Source organism: Hyla sarda, chromosome 7 (assembly GCF_029499605.1).
Source record: "Hyla sarda isolate aHylSar1 chromosome 7, aHylSar1.hap1, whole genome shotgun sequence".
Taxonomy (NCBI): Eukaryota; Metazoa; Chordata; class Amphibia; order Anura; family Hylidae; genus Hyla; species Hyla sarda.
Genome location: NC_079195.1, coordinates 213,691,733 through 213,710,340, shown reverse-complemented (window position 1 = coordinate 213,710,340; position 18,608 = coordinate 213,691,733). Strand labels below are relative to the sequence as shown.

Here is an 18,608-nt window from a genome sequence, read left to right as displayed (position 1 = left end):
CTTGGTATCTTGGTACGGGATCCGACATCTGTTCATCGTTGAGAAGAATCCTAATGTTTCAAATGAACATTTTTTTTGTTTTGTGCTGACTTGGCAGTCGGTTCTCAAGTCAACGTTCTGAAAATCCTAAAATGATATTCGTGAGAATTATTATAGAAAACAGATTTGTGAAGTAAAGATACAGCTGATTTTTGTTTTAGATGTCGTTGGCCATCGTTCAGTAGAGTTCGTGAAAAATTAAGGTAGCAGGGAGGGTCTACTGGGGACCCTTGAAAGAAGATATGGCTGACAGGGCTTCTGTATACCCTGTTCAGGCAATAGGCTTAGCAGCAGCACCACAGCCTCTATTGGTCATACTAATTATATTAATACAAGGCATAGTTTCAGGGCCCCCATGCAAAAATTTGCAACAGGGCACCATGTGACCTTTATAATACTGGTCTCTTATGGGGAAGATGTGCTTTTGGGCCCCCATAGACACCAGGGCCCCAGTGCGACTGCTACTTCTGCACCCCTATAGTTAAAGGGGTTATCCACCATAAGGTGATTTTAGCACTTACCTGCCTGACATGCTTAGGAAGGATCTGCGCTTGTCTTGGGGCCCAAATGGCTATATGTGAGATTACCATAACACTGCTGCTTTCTTTTTGTGAACTGGTATTTCCTGTTGGAGTTTCCTTCTTCAACTACAAATCCCATAGATCCTTGTTTGTAAGTGTGAGGTCAGTTTTCTACCTCCCACATATCATCAACCCCACCCATTAAAACACAGCTGAGTTGCCTTGCATGCGATAGACCTGCGTTTTCTAACCAGCGTGTCTCAAGCTGTTGAGAAACTTCAATTCACTGCAGAATGATCTCCCTCCCACTCAGCGGTCCCTCCATCGATTGAAGCAGACAGGCTCCCCCTGATCACCTGACTAGTGATGTAATGTTTCAGGCCGCACTGCAACTTGGGAAAACCTGAGACGACAAGCATTTTGTATGCTGTTGAAAATAAACATTGGGGCTAAAATCACTGAAGAATTGTGAGACCACCATGAAACACAGGTACAGACACTATATTATGAACTACACTAACTTTACAGCCCCTGTAGCATAGTTAAATATAAAAACAATTTTAAAAAGTGCAGTTCCCGAGACAAGCAGAGATGTCAGCAGAGAGCACTGTTCTCAGACAGAAAAGAACAACTCAACTTCAGCAGCTGATAATTATTGAAAAGATTAAGATTTTTTAATAGAAGTAATTTACAAATCTGTTTAACTTTCTGGAGCCAGTTGATATATAAAAAAAAAATACCCCTTTAAGAGCTACTGGTAGTGATGAGCGGCATAGGCCATATTCGAATTCGCGAATATTCGCGAATATATGGACGAATATTCGTCATATATTCGCATATTCGTAACATTCTCATTTTATTTTCGCATACGTGAAAATTACCATATGCGAAAATTACCATATTCGAAAATTAGCATATATAACATTTGCATAAGCGAAAATTCACGTATGCGAAAATTTGCATATGCACATTTTCGCATATGCGAAATTTCGCGTACCAGTCTCACACAGTAGTATTAGAGCCTTCTTTACACTACACAAGATGGAAGCAGAGAGGGATGATCACTGTGATGTGTACTGTGAAAAAAAAAAAATGAATATTCGTAATTACGAATATATAGTGCTATATTCGCGAATATTCGCGAATTCGCGAATATGCGATATTCGCGAATAAAATTTGCACTGCGAATATTCGCGAGCAACACTAGCTACTGGTGCTACTTAATGCTACTGGTGCACCTTAGTACATGACCCACCTCAAGTAAGAGGCAGGTTTGTGTAGCAAGCTACCATCCAGTCCCAGATACAACTACATAAGCTTCAACCCAAAAAGAGAGGGAGAAGAATAGAAAATAGGTGGCTTCAAATAGAAGATGCCATTTTGTTTCTTATTTATTTATTTTATTTTTTTTTGAGGGGGTGGGGCTGTTTCTTTATTTTTTTTACTAGTACAGTGACCCCTCGCCCTACGATGGCCCCGACATACGATAATTTCAACATACGATGGCCTCTCAAAGGCCAGCGCATGTTGAAGGCAGCATCAACATACGATGCTTTTGTATTTCGGGGCCATCGCATAAACGGCTATCCAACAGCGCAGACTGCTTCAGCTGCCACCGGATAGTCTTTTACGGTGCCCCGTGTGGTGCGCTGACGATCACTTACCTGTCCTCGGGGCTCCGGCGCGTCCTCTTCGGGATCCCCTGCATCGTCGGCGCTCTCCATGCCGGGGAAGCAGAAGCCTTGCCAGAGCATCGGGGACACCTCGCGGACGCGGCGACAGCGATGGAAGGCGACATCCAGGGCAGCGGTGACGAGCGGTGACGGTCCGGAGCGGCGGGGACAGGTGAGTACAACTTCCTCTAACAAGGGTCTTCAACCTGCGGACCTTCCGATGTTGCAAAACTACAACACCCAACATGCCCGGACAGCCAACGGCTGTCCGGGCATGCTGGGTGTTGTAGTTTTGCAACATCTGGAGGTCCGCAGGTTGTAGACCACTGTCCTATACTTTACATTGCACGGATCCCTCAACATACAATGGTCTCAACAAACGATGGTCCGTTTGGAACGGATTACCATCGTATGTTGAGGGACCACTGTATAAAAAAGTAAGGGTCTTAAAAATGTCCGCGTTGCACATAAAGACAAGCCCTCCTTTAGTTGATATTCTAACCCGACTCTATTGGCTTTGTATAAGAATATGACCTTCCTATAATTACTAAACCATTATAAACTTACACTCTATGCTTTATGTAACCGAGCTTGTATAATTAAACATGAAACCTCATAAGACTCTTGGCAGCGGTGATAGATTTCCTGGATTCTGTATGGGACCTCTCAAGGCCCGATTCCTATGGCCCCCTACAGATTTCAACCTCCCCGAGCCAAGTCTTAGTGGACGAGGAAAAAAAAAAAAAAAAAGGGAGTGCGCATTAAAATTAGATCCCCCCATTAGTTAGGGAGCAAAACAACATCGGGCTTACGAGTAAAGTAGTTTCATTCATGATGTGCCAAGCCGTATCCTGTACGTGGATGAATGTCTGGCACAATAAAATGTTTAATTTGCAGATAAATAATGTGATTTATGAAAATGTTTACTTGAAAAGTGTCAAACTTACATCTGTTCATTGCAATAAATGGATGTGTTCCTCTGGTGCTGATTTATTTATTTACCCAGGCTTTTTCTAAGCACGCGTGATGTATTAATACTGGCAATGGAGGGTAAACACTATAAACCAGTGTCTTGTTTCTAACAACCAAATACCACATACAATGTTCTGGTGTCTTTTACTTCCAAGCATCTGTATGAGAATCTGGAGATGATAAATCAGATTTCTAGTAGGTGTCATGTACATGGCCGAGCCTTATGGTCGGAATCTGTATGGAGGCATATGAAGTCTCTATGGCCCTGTACAGCGGACCTGAAGGCCCCGTTATGATGCCTCTCTGCGGCATTGTATATAGGAGATATTATTTCCTACAAACAATTCAGACATATTTTATAGAAGACTATAAAGACTCAAAAGACACGACGTAGCCCGATCTTTCAACCAAAACCTTGTGAGAGAGGAAAAGCAACAATGACACTCTTATCTTCATATCCCGTCCTCATATCCCGTCCTCATATTTTGTCCTCATATCCCGACCTCACATCCTGACCCCATATTCCGAATCCATATCCAGGTCTCACATCCCGACCTCATCTCTCGTCCTCATATGCTTTTCTTATATCCCGTCCTTATATCACATCCTCATATCCCATTCCTATATCTTGTCCTCATATCCCATCTTCGTATCCCGTCCTCACATCCTGACCCCATATTCCGAATCCATATCCAGGTCTCACATCCTGACCTCATCTCTCGTCCTCATATGCTTTTCTTATATCCCGTCCTCATATCACATCTGTTACGCCGAGCGCTCCGGGTCCCCGCTCCTCCCCGGAGCGCTCGCTACACTCTCCTCACTGCAGCGCTCCGGTCAGATCCACTGACCCGGGGCGCTGCGATACCGCCTCCAGCCGGGATGCGATTCGCGATGCGGGTAGCGCCCGCTCGCGATGTGCACCCCGGCTCCCGTACCTGACTCGCTCTCCGTCAGTCCTGTCCCGGCGCGCGCGGCCCCGCTCCCTAGGGCGCGCGCGCGCCGGGTCTTTGCGATTTAAAGGGCCACTGCGCCGCTGATTGGCGCAGTGGTTCCAATTAGTGTTATCACCTGTGCACTTCCCTATATCACCTCACTTCCCCTGCACTTCCTTGCCGGATCTTGTTGCCATCGTGCCAGTGAAAGCGTTTCCTTGTGTGTTCCTAGCCTGTGTTCCAGACCTCCTGCCGTTGCCCCTGACTACGATCCTTGCTGCCTGCCCCGACCTTCTGCTACGTCCGACCTTGCTTCTGTCTACTCCCTTGTACCGCGCCTATCTTCAGCAGCCAGAGAGGTTGAGCCGTTGCTAGTGGATACGACCTGGTCACTACCGCCGCAGCAAGACCATCCCGCTTTGCGGCGGGCTCTGGTGAAAACCAGTAGTGACTTAGAACCGATCCACTAGCACGGTCCACGCCAATCCCTCTCTGGCACAGAGGATCCACTACCTGCCAGCCGGCATCGTGACAGTAGATCCGGCCATGGATCCCGCTGAAGTTCCTCTGCCAGTTGTCGCTGACCTCACCACGGTGGTCGCCCAGCAGTCGCAACAGATAGCGCAACAAGGCCAACAGCTGTCTCAACTGACCGTTATGCTTCAGCAGTTACTACCACAGCTTCAGCAATCATCTCCTCCGCCAGCTCCTGCACCTTCTCCGCAGCGAGTGGCCGCTTCTGGTCTACGACTATCCTTGCCGGATAAATTTGATGGGGACTCTAAGTTTTGCCGTGGCTTTCTGTCACGATGCCGGCTGGCAGGTAGTGGATCCTCTGTGCCAGAGAGGGATTGGCGTGGACCGTGCTAGAGGATCGGTTCTAAGTCACTACTGGTTTTCACCAGAGCCCGCCGCAAAGCGGGATGGTCTTGCTGCGGCGGTAGTGACCAGGTCGTATCCCCTAGCAACGGCTCAACCTCTCTGGCTGCTGAAGATAGGCGCGGTACAAGGGAGTAGACAGAAGCAAGGTCGGACGTAGCAGAAGGTCGGGGCAGGCAGCAAGGATCGTAGTCAGGGGCAACGGCAGGAGGTCTGGAACACAGGCTAGGAACACACAAGGAAACGCTTTCACTGGCACTAAGGCAACAAGATCCGGCGAGGGAGTGAAGGGGAAGTGAGGAGATATAGGGAAGTGCACAGGTGTAAACACTAATTGGAACCACTGCGCCAATCAGCGGCGCAGTGGCCCTTTAAATCGCAAAGACCCGGCGCGCGCGCGCCCTAGGGAGCGGGGCCGCGCGCGCCGGGACAGAACTGACGGAGAGCGAGTCAGGTACGGGAGCCGGGGTGCGCATCGCGAGCGGGCGCTACCCGCATCGCGAATCGCATCCCGGCCAGAGGCGGTATCGCAGCGCCCCGGGTCCGTGGAACCGACCGGAGCGCTGCAGTGAGAGGAGTGTAGCGAGCGCTCCGGGGAGGAGCGGGGACCCGGAGCGCTCGGCGTAACAGTACCCCCCCCCTTGGGTCTCCCCCTCTTCTTGGAGCCTGAGAACCTGAGGACCAGACTTTTGTCCAGGATATTGTCCTCAGGTTCCCAGGACCTCTCTTCAGGACCACAACCCTCCCAATCCACTAAAAAGAAGGTTTTCCCTCTGACCTTTTTAGATGCTAAAATTTCTTTGACGGAGAAGATGTCCGAGGAGCCGGAGACAGGAGTGGGGGGAACAGATTTGGGAGAGAAACGGTTAATGATAAGTGGTTTAAGAAGAGAAACATGAAAGGCATTAGGAATACGAAGAGAAGGAGGAAGAAGAAGTTTGTAAGAGACAGGATTAATCTGGCGCAAAATCTTGAAAGGACCAAGATAGCGTGGTCCCAACTTATAGCTAGGGACACGGAAGCGGACATATTTGGCGGAGAGCCATACCTTGTCTCCAGGGGAAAAAATGGGAGGAGCTCTTCTTTTCTTATCCGCGAATCTCTTCATGCGTGAAGAAGCCTGTAAGAGAGAATTTTGGGTCTCTCTCCATATGATGGAAAGATCACGAGAAATTTCATCCACAGCGGGCAGACCAGAGGGCAAGGGGGTAGGGAGGGGGGGAAGAGGGTGACGGCCGTACACCACGAAAAACGGGGATTTGGAGGAAGATTCAGAGATTCTGAAATTATACGAGAATTCGGCCCAAGGTAGAAGATCTGCCCAGTCATCCTGGCGGGAGGAAACAAAATGTCGTAAATAGTCACCCAAGATCTGGTTAATTCTTTCTACTTGTCCATTGGATTGAGGATGGTATGCAGAAGAAAAATTTAATTTAATCTTGAGTTGTTTACAGAGAGCCCTCCAGAATTTAGACACAAATTGGACGCCTCTATCCGAGACGATCTGCGTAGGCAACCCGTGAAGACGAAAAATGTGTACAAAAAATTGTTTAGCCAACTGAGGCGCTGAAGGAAGACCAGGAAGAGGGATGAAATGTGCCATTTTGGAGAATCGATCAACGACCACCCAAATAACAGTGTTGCCATGGGATGGGGGTAAGTCAGTAATAAAATCCATACCAATCAGAGACCAAGGTTGTTCGGGAACAGGCAGAGGAAGAAGAAAACCAGCGGGCTTCTGGCGAGGAGTCTTATCCCGGGCACAGATAGTGCAGGCTCGCACAAAGTCCACCACATCAGTCTCTAGAGTCGGCCACCAATAGAAGCGAGAGATGAGTTGCACAGATTTCTTGATGCCCGCATGACCTGCGAGATGGGAGGAGTGACCCCATTTGAGGATTCCGAGGCGTTGGCGTGGAGAAACAAAGGTCTTTCCTGGAGGAGTTTGCCTGATGGAGGCTGGAGAAGTGGAAATCAGGCAGTCAGGAGGAATGATGTGTTGAGGGGAGAGTTCAATTTCAGAAGCATCTGAGGAACGAGAGAGAGCATCGGCCCTAATGTTCTTATCAGCAGGCCGAAAGTGAATTTCAAAATTAAATCGGGCAAAGAACAGAGACCACCTGGCCTGACGAGGATTCAGCCGTTGGGCAGACTCGAGGTATGAGAGGTTCTTGTGATCGGTGTAAATAATAACTGGAAATCTTGATCCCTCCAGCAGATGCCTCCATTCCTCAAGTGCTAATTTAATGGCTAGAAGCTCTCGATCCCCGATGGAGTAGTTCCTCTCCGCCGGAGAGAAGGTCCTAGAAAAAAACCCACAAGTAACAGCATGCCCGGAAGAGTTTTTTTGTAGAAGGACAGCTCCAGCTCCCACTGAGGAGGCATCAACCTCCAATAGGAAGGGTTTAGATGGGTCAGGTCTGGAGAGCACGGGAGCCGAAGAGAAGGCAGACTTGAGTCGTTTAAAGGCGTCTTCCGCTTGAGGAGGCCAAGACTTGGGATCGGCATTTTTTTTGGTTAAAGCCACAATAGGAGCCACAATGGTAGAAAAATGTGGAATAAATTGCCTGTAATAATTGGCGAACCCCAAAAAACGTTGGATGGCACGGAGTCCGGAGGGGCGTGGCCAATCTAAGACGGCAGAGAGTTTATCTGGATCCATTTGTAGTCCCTGGCCAGAGACCAAGTATCCTAGAAAAGGAAGAGATTGGCATTCAAACAGACATTTCTCAATTTTAGCATAGAGTTGATTGTCACGAAGTCTCTGAAGAACCATACGGACATGCTGGCGGTGTTCTTCTAGATTGGCCGAAAAAATTAGGATATCATCAAGATATACAACAACACAGGAGTATAACAGATCACGAAAAATTTCATTAACAAAGTCTTGGAAGACAGCAGGAGCGTTGCAAAGGCCAAAGGGCATGACCAGATACTCAAAGTGTCCATCTCTGGTGTTAAATGCTGTTTTCCACTCATCCCCCTCTCTGATGCGGATGAGGTTATAGGCGCCTCTTAAGTCCAATTTAGTAAAGATGTGGGCACCTTGGAGGCGATCAAAGAGTTCAGAGATGAGGGGTAAGGGGTAGCGGTTCTTAACCGTGATTTTATTAAGTCCGCGGTAGTCAATGCAAGGACGTAGAGAGCCATCTTTTTTGGACACAAAGAAAAATCCGGCTCCGGCAGGAGAGGAGGATTTACGGATAAAGCCCTTTTTTAGATTCTCCTGGACGTATTCAGACATGGCAAGAGTCTCTGGGGCAGAGAGAGGATAAATTCTGCCCCGGGGTGGAGTAGTGCCCGGGAGGAGGTCGATAGGACAATCATAAGGCCTGTGAGGAGGTAGAGTCTCCGCTTGTTTTTTGCAGAAAACATCCGCGAAGTCCATATAGGCCTTAGGGAGACCGGTTACTGGAGGAAGCAGAGAGTTACGGCAAGGGTTACTGGGAACCGGTTTTAGACAGTCCTTGGAACAAGAGGGCCCCCAACTCTTGATCTCCCCAGTGGACCAATCCAGGGTTGGGGAATGAAGTTGAAGCCAGGGAAGTCCAAGGAGAATTTCCGAGGTGCAATTGGGGAGGACCAAAAGTTCAATCCTCTCGTGATGAGATCCGATGCTCATTAGAAGGGGCTCCGTGCGGAAACGTATGGAACAGTCCAATCTTTCATTGTTTATACAATTGATGTAAAGGGGTCTGGTGAGACTGGTCACTGGGATGTTGAACCTGTTGACGAGAGAGGCCAAAATAAAATTTCCTGCAGATCCAGAGTCCAAGAAGGCCACAGAAGAGAAGGAGAAGGCAGAGGCAGACATCTGCACAGGCACAGTAAGACGTGGAGAAGCAGAGTGGACATCAAGGATTGTCTCACCTTTGTGCGGAGTCAGGGTACGTCTTTCCAGGCGGGGAGGGCGGATAGGACAATCCCTCAGGAAGTGTTCGGTACTAGCACAGTACAGGCAGAGGTTCTCCATGCGGCGTCGTGTCCTCTCTTGAGATGTCAGGCGAGACCGGTCGACCTGCATAGCCTCCACGGCGGGAGGCACAGGAACAGATTGCAGGGAACCAGAGGAGAGAGGAGCCGAGGAGAAGAAACGCCTCGTGCGAACAGAGTCCATATCTTGGCGGAGCTCCTGACGCCTTTCGGAAAAACGCATGTCAATGCGAGTGGCTAGGTGAATAAGTTCATGAAGATTAGCAGGCATTTCTCGTGCGGCCAGAACATCTTTAATGTTGCTGGATAGGCCTTTTTTAAAGGTCGCGCAGAGGGCCTCATTGTTCCAGGATAATTCAGAAGCAAGAGTACGGAATTGTACGGCATACTCGCCAACGGAAGAATTACCCTGGACCAGGTTCAACAGGGCAGTCTCAGCAGAAGAGGCTCGGGCAGGTTCCTCAAAGACACTTCGAATTTCCGAGAAGAAGGAGTGTACAGAGGCAGTGACGGGGTCATTGCGGTCCCAGAGCGGTGTGGCCCAAGCCAGGGCTTTTCCAGACAGCAGGCTGACTACGAAAGCCACCTTAGACCTTTCAGTGGGGAACTGGTCCGACATCATCTCCAAGTGTAATGAACATTGGGAAAGGAAGCCACGGCAAAACTTAGAGTCCCCATCAAATTTATCCGGCAAGGATAGTCGTAGTCCAGAAGCGGCCACTCGCTGCGGAGGAGGTACAGGAGCTGGCGGAGGAGATGGTTGCTGGAGCTGTGGTAGTAACTGTTGTAGCATAACAGTCAGTTGAGACAGCTGTTGGCCTTGTTGCGCAATCTGTTGTGACTGCTGGGCGACCACCGTGGTGAGGTCAGCGACAACTGGCAGAGGAACTTCAGCGGGATCCATGGCCGGATCTACTGTCACGATGCCGGCTGGCAGGTAGTGGATCCTCTGTGCCAGAGAGGGATTGGCGTGGACCGTGCTAGAGGATCGGTTCTAAGTCACTACTGGTTTTCACCAGAGCCCGCCGCAAAGCGGGATGGTCTTGCTGCGGCGGTAGTGACCAGGTCGTATCCCCTAGCAACGGCTCAACCTCTCTGGCTGCTGAAGATAGGCGCGGTACAAGGGAGTAGACAGAAGCAAGGTCGGACGTAGCAGAAGGTCGGGGCAGGCAGCAAGGATCGTAGTCAGGGGCAACGGCAGGAGGTCTGGAACACAGGCTAGGAACACACAAGGAAACGCTTTCACTGGCACTAAGGCAACAAGATCCGGCGAGGGAGTGAAGGGGAAGTGAGGAGATATAGGGAAGTGCACAGGTGTAAACACTAATTGGAACCACTGCGCCAATCAGCGGCGCAGTGGCCCTTTAAATCGCAAAGACCCGGCGCGCGCGCGCGCCCTAGGGAGCGGGGCCGCGCGCGCCGGGACAGGACTGACGGAGAGCGAGTCAGGTACGGGAGCCGGGGTGCGCATCGCGAGCGGGCGCTACCCGCATCGCGAATCGCATCCCGGCTGGAGGCGGTATCGCAGCGCCCCGGGTCAGTGGATCTGACCGGAGCGCTGCAGTGAGGAGAGTGTAGCGAGCGCTCCGGGGAGGAGCGGGGACCCGGAGCGCTCGGCGTAACACTTTCTTTCCCAATGTTCCCTGCACCTGGAGATGATGTCGGACCAGTTTCCCACTGAAAGGTCTAAGGTGGCTTTCGTAGTCAGCCTCCTGTCTGGAAAAGCCCTGTCTTGGGCCACACCGCTCTGGGACCGCAATGACCCCGTCACTGCCTCTGTACACTCCTTCTTCTCGGAAATTCGAAGTGTCTTTGAGGAACCTGCCCGAGCCTCTTCTGCTGAGACTGCCCTGTTGAACCTGGTCCAGGGTAATTCTTCCGTTGGCGAGTATGCCGTACAATTCCGTACTCTTGCTTCAGAATTATCCTGGAATAATGAGGCCCTCTGCGCGACCTTTAAAAAAGGCCTATCCAGCAACATTAAAGATGTTCTGGCCGCACGAGAAATCCCTGCTAATCTACATGAACTCATTCACCTAGCCACTCGCATTGACATGCGTTTTTCCGAAAGGCGTCAGGAGCTCCGCCAGGATATGGACTCTGTTCGCACGAGGCGTTTCTTCTCCCCGGCTCCTCTCTCCTCTGGTCCCCTGCAATCTGTTCCTGTGCCTCCCGCCGTGGAGGCTATGCAGGTCGACCGGTCTCGCCTGACACCTCAAGAGAGGACACGACGCCGCATGGAGAATCTCTGCCTGTACTGTGCTAGTACCGAACACTTCCTGAAGGATTGTCCTATCCGTCCTCCCCGCCTGGAAAGACGTACGCTGACTCCGCACAAAGGTGAGACAGTCCTTGATGTCTACTCTGCTTCTCCACGTCTTACTGTGCCTGTGCGGATGTCTGCCTCTGCCTTCTCCTTCTCTGCTGTGGCCTTCTTGGACTCCGGATCTGCAGGAAATTTTATTTTGGCCTCTCTCGTCAACAGGTTCAACATCCCGGTGACCAGTCTCGCCAGACCCCTCTACATCAATTGTGTAAACAATGAAAGATTGGACTGTACCATACGTTTCCGCACGGAGCCCCTTCTAATGCACATCGGACCTCATCACGAGAGGATTGAACTTTTGGTCCTTCCCAATTGCACTTCTGAAATTCTCCTTGGACTTCCCTGGCTTCAACTTCATTCCCCAACCCTGGATTGGTCCACTGGGGAGATCAAGAGTTGGGGGCCCTCTTGTTCCAAGGACTGCCTAAAACCGGTTCCCAGTAACCCTTGCCGTGACTCTGTGGTTCCTCCTGTAACCGGTCTCCCTAAGGCCTATATGGACTTTGCGGATGTTTTTTGCAAAAAACAAGCTGAGACTCTACCTCCTCACAGGCCTTATGATTGTCCTATCGACCTCCTCCCGGGCACTACTCCACCCCGGGGCAGAATTTATCCTCTGTCCGCCCCAGAGACTCTTGCCATGTCTGAATACGTCCAGGAAAATTTAAAAAAGGGCTTTATCCGTAAATCCTCCTCTCCTGCCGGAGCCGGATTTTTCTTTGTGTCCAAAAAAGATGGCTCTCTACGCCCTTGCATTGACTACCGCGGTCTTAATAAAATCACGGTTAAGAACCGCTACCCCCTACCCCTCATCTCTGAACTCTTTGATCGCCTCCAAGGTGCCCACATCTTTACCAAACTGGACTTAAGAGGTGCTTATAATCTCATCCGCATCAGAGAGGGGGATGAATGGAAAACGGCATTTAACACTAGAGATGGACACTTTGAGTATCTGGTCATGCCCTTTGGCCTGTGCAACGCCCCTGCCGTCTTCCAAGACTTTGTTAATGAAATTTTTCGTGATCTCTTATACTCCTGTGTTGTTGTATATCTGGACGATATCCTGATTTTTTCTGCCAATCTAGAAGAACACCGCCAGCATGTCCGTATGGTTCTTCAGAGACTTCGTGACAATCAACTCTATGCCAAAATAGAGAAATGTCTGTTTGAATGCCAATCTCTTCCTTTCCTAGGATACTTGGTCTCTGGCCAGGGACTACAAATGGATCCAGACAAACTCTCTGCCGTCTTAGATTGGCCACGCCCCTCCGGACTCCGTGCTATCCAACGTTTTTTGGGGTTCGCCAATTATTACAGACAATTTCTTCCACATTTTTCTACCGTTGTGGCTCCTATCGTGGCTTTAACCCAAAAAAATGCCGATCCCAAGTCTTGGCCTCCTCAAGCGGAAGACGCCTTTAAACGGCTCAAGTCTGCCTTTTCTTCGGCTCCCGTGCTCTCCAGACCTGACCCATCTAAACCCTTCCTATTGGAGGTTGATGCCTCCTCTGTGGGAGCTGGAGCTGTCCTTCTACAGAAAAATTCTTCCGGGCATGCTGTTACTTGTGGGTTTTTTTCTAGGACCTTCTCTCCGGCGGAGAGGAACTACTCCATCGGGGATCGAGAGCTTCTAGCCATTAAATTAGCACTTGAGGAATGGAGGCATCTGCTGGAGGGATCAAGATTTCCAGTTATTATTTACACCGATCACAAGAACCTCTCCTACCTCCAGTCTGCCCAACGGCTGAATCCTCGCCAGGCCAGGTGGTCTCTGTTCTTTGCCCGATTTAATTTTGAAATTCACTTTCGGCCTGCCGATAAGAACATTAGGGCCGATGCTCTCTCTCGTTCCTCGGATGCTTCTGAAGTTGAACTCTCTCCGCAACACATCATTCCTCCTGACTGCCTGATTTCCACTTCTCCAGCCTCCATCAGGCAAACTCCTCCAGGAAAGACCTTTGTTTCTCCACGCCAACGCCTCGGAATCCTCAAATGGGGTCACTCCTCCCATCTCGCAGGTCATGCGGGCATCAAGAAATCTGTGCAACTCATCTCTCGCTTCTATTGGTGGCCGACTCTGGAGACGGATGTTGTGGACTTTGTGCGAGCCTGCACTATCTGTGCCCGGGATAAGACTCCTCGCCAGAAGCCCGCTGGTTTTCTTCATCCTCTGCCTGTCCCCGAACAGCCTTGGTCTCTGATTGGTATGGATTTTATTACAGACTTACCCCCATCCCATGGCAACACTGTTATTTGGGTGGTCGTTGATCGATTCTCCAAAATGGCACATTTCATCCCTCTTCCTGGTCTTCCTTCAGCGCCTCAGTTGGCTAAACAATTTTTTGTACACATTTTTCGTCTTCACGGGTTGCCCACGCAGATCGTCTCGGATAGAGGCGTCCAATTCGTGTCTAAATTCTGGAGGGCTCTCTGTAAACAACTCAAGATTAAATTAAATTTTTCTTCTGCATATCATCCTCAATCCAATGGACAAGTAGAAAGAATTAACCAGGTCTTGGGTGATTATTTACGACATTTTGTTTCCTCCCGCCAGGATGACTGGGCAGATCTTCTACCATGGGCCGAATTCTCGTATAACTTCAGAGTCTCTGAATCTTCCTCCAAATCCCCATTTTTCGTGGTGTACGGCCGTCACCCTCTTCCCCCCCTCCCTACCCCCTTGCCCTCTGGTCTGCCCGCTGTGGATGAAATTTCTCGTGATCTTTCCATCATATGGAGAGAGACCCAAAATTCTCTCTTACAGGCTTCATCACGCATGAAGAAGTTCGCGGATAAGAAAAGAAGAGCTCCTCCCATTTTTTCCCCTGGAGACAAGGTATGGCTCTCCGCTAAATATGTCCGCTTCCGTGTCCCTAGCTATAAGTTGGGACCACGCTATCTTGGTCCTTTCAAAATTTTGTGCCAGATTAATCCTGTCTCTTACAAACTTCTTCTTCCTCCTTCTCTTCGTATTCCTAATGCCTTTCACGTTTCTCTTCTTAAACCACTTATCATTAACCGTTTCTCTCCCAAATCTGTTCCTCCCACTCCTGTTTCCGGCTCCTCGGACATCTTCTCCGTCAAAGAGATTCTGGCATCCAAAAAGGTCAGAGGGAAAACCTTTTTTTTAGTGGATTGGGAGGGTTGTGGTCCAGAAGAGAGATCCTGGGAACCTGAGGACAATATCCTAGACAAAAGTCTGCTCCTCAGGTTCTCAGGCTCTAAGAAGAGGGGGAGACCCAAGGGGGGGGGTACTGTTACGCCGAGCGCTCCGGGTCCCCGCTCCTCCCCGGAGCGCTCGCTACACTCTCCTCACTGCAGCGCTCCGGTCAGATCCACTGACCCGGGGCGCTGCGATACCGCCTCCAGCCGGGATGCGATTCGCGATGCGGGTAGCGCCCGCTCGCGATGCGCACCCCGGCTCCCGTACCTGACTCGCTCTCCGTCAGTCCTGTCCCGGCGCGCGCGGCCCCGCTCCCTAGGGCGCGCGCGCGCCGGGTCTTTGCGATTTAAAGGGCCACTGCGCCGCTGATTGGCGCAGTGGTTCCAATTAGTGTTATCACCTGTGCACTTCCCTATATCACCTCACTTCCCCTGCACTTCCTTGCCGGATCTTGTTGCCATCGTGCCAGTGAAAGCGTTTCCTTGTGTGTTCCTAGCCTGTGTTCCAGACCTCCTGCCGTTGCCCCTGACTACGATCCTTGCTGCCTGCCCCGACCTTCTGCTACGTCCGACCTTGCTTCTGTCTACTCCCTTGTACCGCGCCTATCTTCAGCAGCCAGAGAGGTTGAGCCGTTGCTAGTGGATACGACCTGGTCACTACCGCCGCAGCAAGACCATCCCGCTTTGCGGCGGGCTCTGGTGAAAACCAGTAGTGACTTAGAACCGATCCACTAGCACGGTCCACGCCAATCCCTCTCTGGCACAGAGGATCCACTACCTGCCAGCCGGCATCGTGACAACATCCTCATATCCCATTCTTACATCTTGTCCTTGTGGCAGCCCTTGGGGGGTGTATGGTAGTTGGGGTGTTGTTTCGGTAGAGAAGGGGTTAAGGTTAACCCTATAGTTCGTGACGCCAGGCTGAGGGCTAGTATGCTGAGGTAATTCTCCGGCCTATCGCCGCCCTTCCCAGTAACAATAGGTGCATGCATAAAATGACTGAAGGTCCAGAAGGTACTTGAACTTGGATAAACTTTACTTAAATGCTTGCGGTACATCCAATGCACAATAACAGTCTCATACACACAGCCTCTATATGGTTCAGTGACTGACAGTTGTTGCGGACCTTGAATTATATTATAAGTCTCTGAATTTAGGGTTAATTTTGAAGATCCGTCCAGATTTAGGGGATAGATAAGGTCCGGTGATCTTGCAGAGTGCTTAGAGATTGATACACTAATGGTTAAGAAGAAATCAGCCGTCGCCGCAAGGCTCGGGCCTAAATTCACTGATGACTGCAGCGCAGATCCTTCCCTGTCAACAGCTCACGAGGAAAGAGAGCTAACAATGGCCACCGCTCCCTTATATGGGCAGGGGCGGGGTTGTTCTGATTGGTCTGAATATCTGTCACTCACTGTCACAAAGAATGATGGGTGAAATATGTCACAGGGACCTCCAAAGGTCCTTAAGCAAAAAAACATAGAGTTTACCTGATCACGTAACCCTCAGGTCCTGCTACGCTCCGTACAGGTAATTAACTAATTATATACATTAGTACTATTATAGTTACATAAATCCTGAATAAACTATTAGTTTAATGACAATCTAGATGAGAGGTGACAAGGGGCAGACTAGACAAAAAGGACCCCGATGTCCTAGGAACTCTGGCTATGGGGACCTAGATACACAGGTACTGGATAGGATGCGGTACCGGGACACCAAATCCTCATATCCCATCTTCATATCCCGTCCTCACATCCCGACCCCATATTCCATCCTCATATCCTGACCCCATATCCCATCCTCATATCCTGACCCCATATCCCATCCTCATATCCCATCCTCATATCCTGACCCCATATCCCATCCTCATATCCCATCCTCATATTCTGACCTCATAAACCATCTTCATATCACGTTACCATATTCTGAACTCATATGCTGTCCTTATATCCTATCCTCATATCATGTCCCCCACACTAAATATTCTCTGCACCTGCTGGACAGTCAGCAGGATGTTTAAAAGTCCTGGGCAATCTCTGCAGTCCAAGAGTAATGTGATAAGGAGATTTACCAGAAGTCCCATAGAATAACATGGGACTCCAGACAACAACCCCAACCTTCCCAAATGGGAGTGGGTTAGAGTAAATTTACCTTTTTTATATTTTTAGCTGATATATAATTAAGGAGTTTAGGAGCTGAACTAAGGATAAGGGATTGAGATGAATAAATACAAGTTATACTGAATCTATTCCCCACAAAACTAGTCATCATTTTATAACTAATGGTTTGGTTAAATGTATCAGTGTAGCAAAACCCTTTGAGCTTAAAGGGGTACTCCAGTGGAAAACATTTTTTTTTTTTAAATCAAGCGTTGCTGAACTAAGGAGCCCCCCGACCAAATAGGGTGGTGAGTGGTGCGGTGCACCAATAATACCTTTAATTTCTATCATCATCTTGTTTGTGTATTCTACTATTTTCCTCCAGCAGAAAAATGATAGAGAACTATAGCACCAACGGACACCAATGCACTATTTTTATACTATTTTTTATACCATTTTTATACTATTTTTAAACCTATCATATCCCTAATCATTTTATCCCCACCTGTATCATTTAGCCTTATTTATTATACCTCTGAGAACTGGTAACATATAATTTGTATATATATTTATATACATATCATATTATTATTTTTGTAACAATTTCTGGCCTATTTGGGTGTAGGCAACACCAGTAACCTCAGGTATATTTTGTTACTAAGTCAGCTACCCAATTTTTTCTTTTCCATTCGTCATGCAAAGTAGTTCTTTGTTTGTCTTTACATTCCACCTTAAGACTGTGTTCACATGACGGAATGTCCGCACGGAGAATCTCCGTGCAGACATTCCGCAAGCAGCGGGTGCCAGCATAAACATGCCGCCGCTAGGACCGCACAGGAATGCGCCATCTCACAGACAACTATGCATTCCATGCTGACACTGCACAAAGAATAAATGTGTTCATTCTTTGTGTGGATACGGGAAATGGAATTTCCATGCTGGAAACATCTGGCACGGAAATTCTGCAGCGTGTACAATGCAGCAGAATCCCATAGAATTCTGCTGCAGCGGAATCTCTGTTCCAAATTCTAATGTTGAATCTGGCACGGAAGGCCATGTTCCCAAGGTGGAATTTCTGAGCGGAATCCAGCTGAAAAATTCAGTTTGGAAATTTTATTGCAGCAGAGTCTTATTGTTTTCAATGGGATTCTGCTGCACCGTGCACACATGGAAATCCTGACTCTGGCACCTGCCGAAATAATTCATATGTCCGCTCTGAAATGCATTGGCATCTATAAAGACAGTGCATTTCTGAACCGTCCTAGCACCAGCAATTTCTTCAGCACTGACTATTTGCAGAATGTCCGCCCAGCAGTTCCTACAACAGAAGCAGCAGAATGACCTCTCGAATATGAACAGGGCCTACTGGAGAATAGCAGGAGGACCAGGGCAAGATAAGTATAGCTTTTTTTTTTCTATTTTCCCCTCGCCTCTAGGAAACACCTTTAAAGGGGTTATTCAGGAAAAAACTTTTTTTTATATATCAACTGGCTCCAGAACAGATTTGTAAATTAACAAAAATATTAATTTATTGGCAAGCACTGTATCAGACACATCAAAAACTGATGGCTGTATAGTTTAAACTGACCTGTATAAGCAGTGGGAAATGGGAAGATCCTGATGATAAAGATCGCGCTGTGAGCGATTTGAGGGAGATTTCTCAAAGTAGCTACAAAAGATACAAATAGCCTTGGTGTTTAACATAGTAGGTATATCTAATGAAATAGACTGTTTGTATAAGGACTGCGTAATGTACCTGCTAGTAGTCAGACGCGATGGTGCATGCAGTAAGTAGTAGAGATGTGCAGATGCAGGTATCAGAACTGCTGCTATTGGAGGCTGAAGGAGTGATGTTTCTGCGGTGTGAATAATATAATATTTAATTAATCAATTTGTATATAGTACAAAGAACTATTGTTAGTTATAATCATATCACTCCTGTTTGTACCTGGTAGGGAGCTGATATATTGTATCGCGGGTCCGTAGCGATGTTATAGTAGAGGATGCTTTATGCTGTGTACCTGTTTGGACTCTCCCTGAGGGTACTCCAGAGGTTGAAAGTGCGT

The 18,608-nt window shown here is 48.8% G+C and overlaps 1 long non-coding RNA gene across 1 annotated transcript; it reads right to left on the bottom strand.

The window, feature by feature from the left end:
* On the bottom strand, positions 1-18,401 carry LOC130282220 (uncharacterized). Its single transcript, XR_008846287.1, has 3 exons — positions 18,299-18,401; positions 18,131-18,211; positions 1-126 (listed from the first exon to the last, which is right to left on the bottom strand). It is a non-coding gene; the product is annotated as an uncharacterized LOC130282220 (long non-coding RNA).
* Positions 18,402-18,608: the final 207 nt, after the last annotated feature.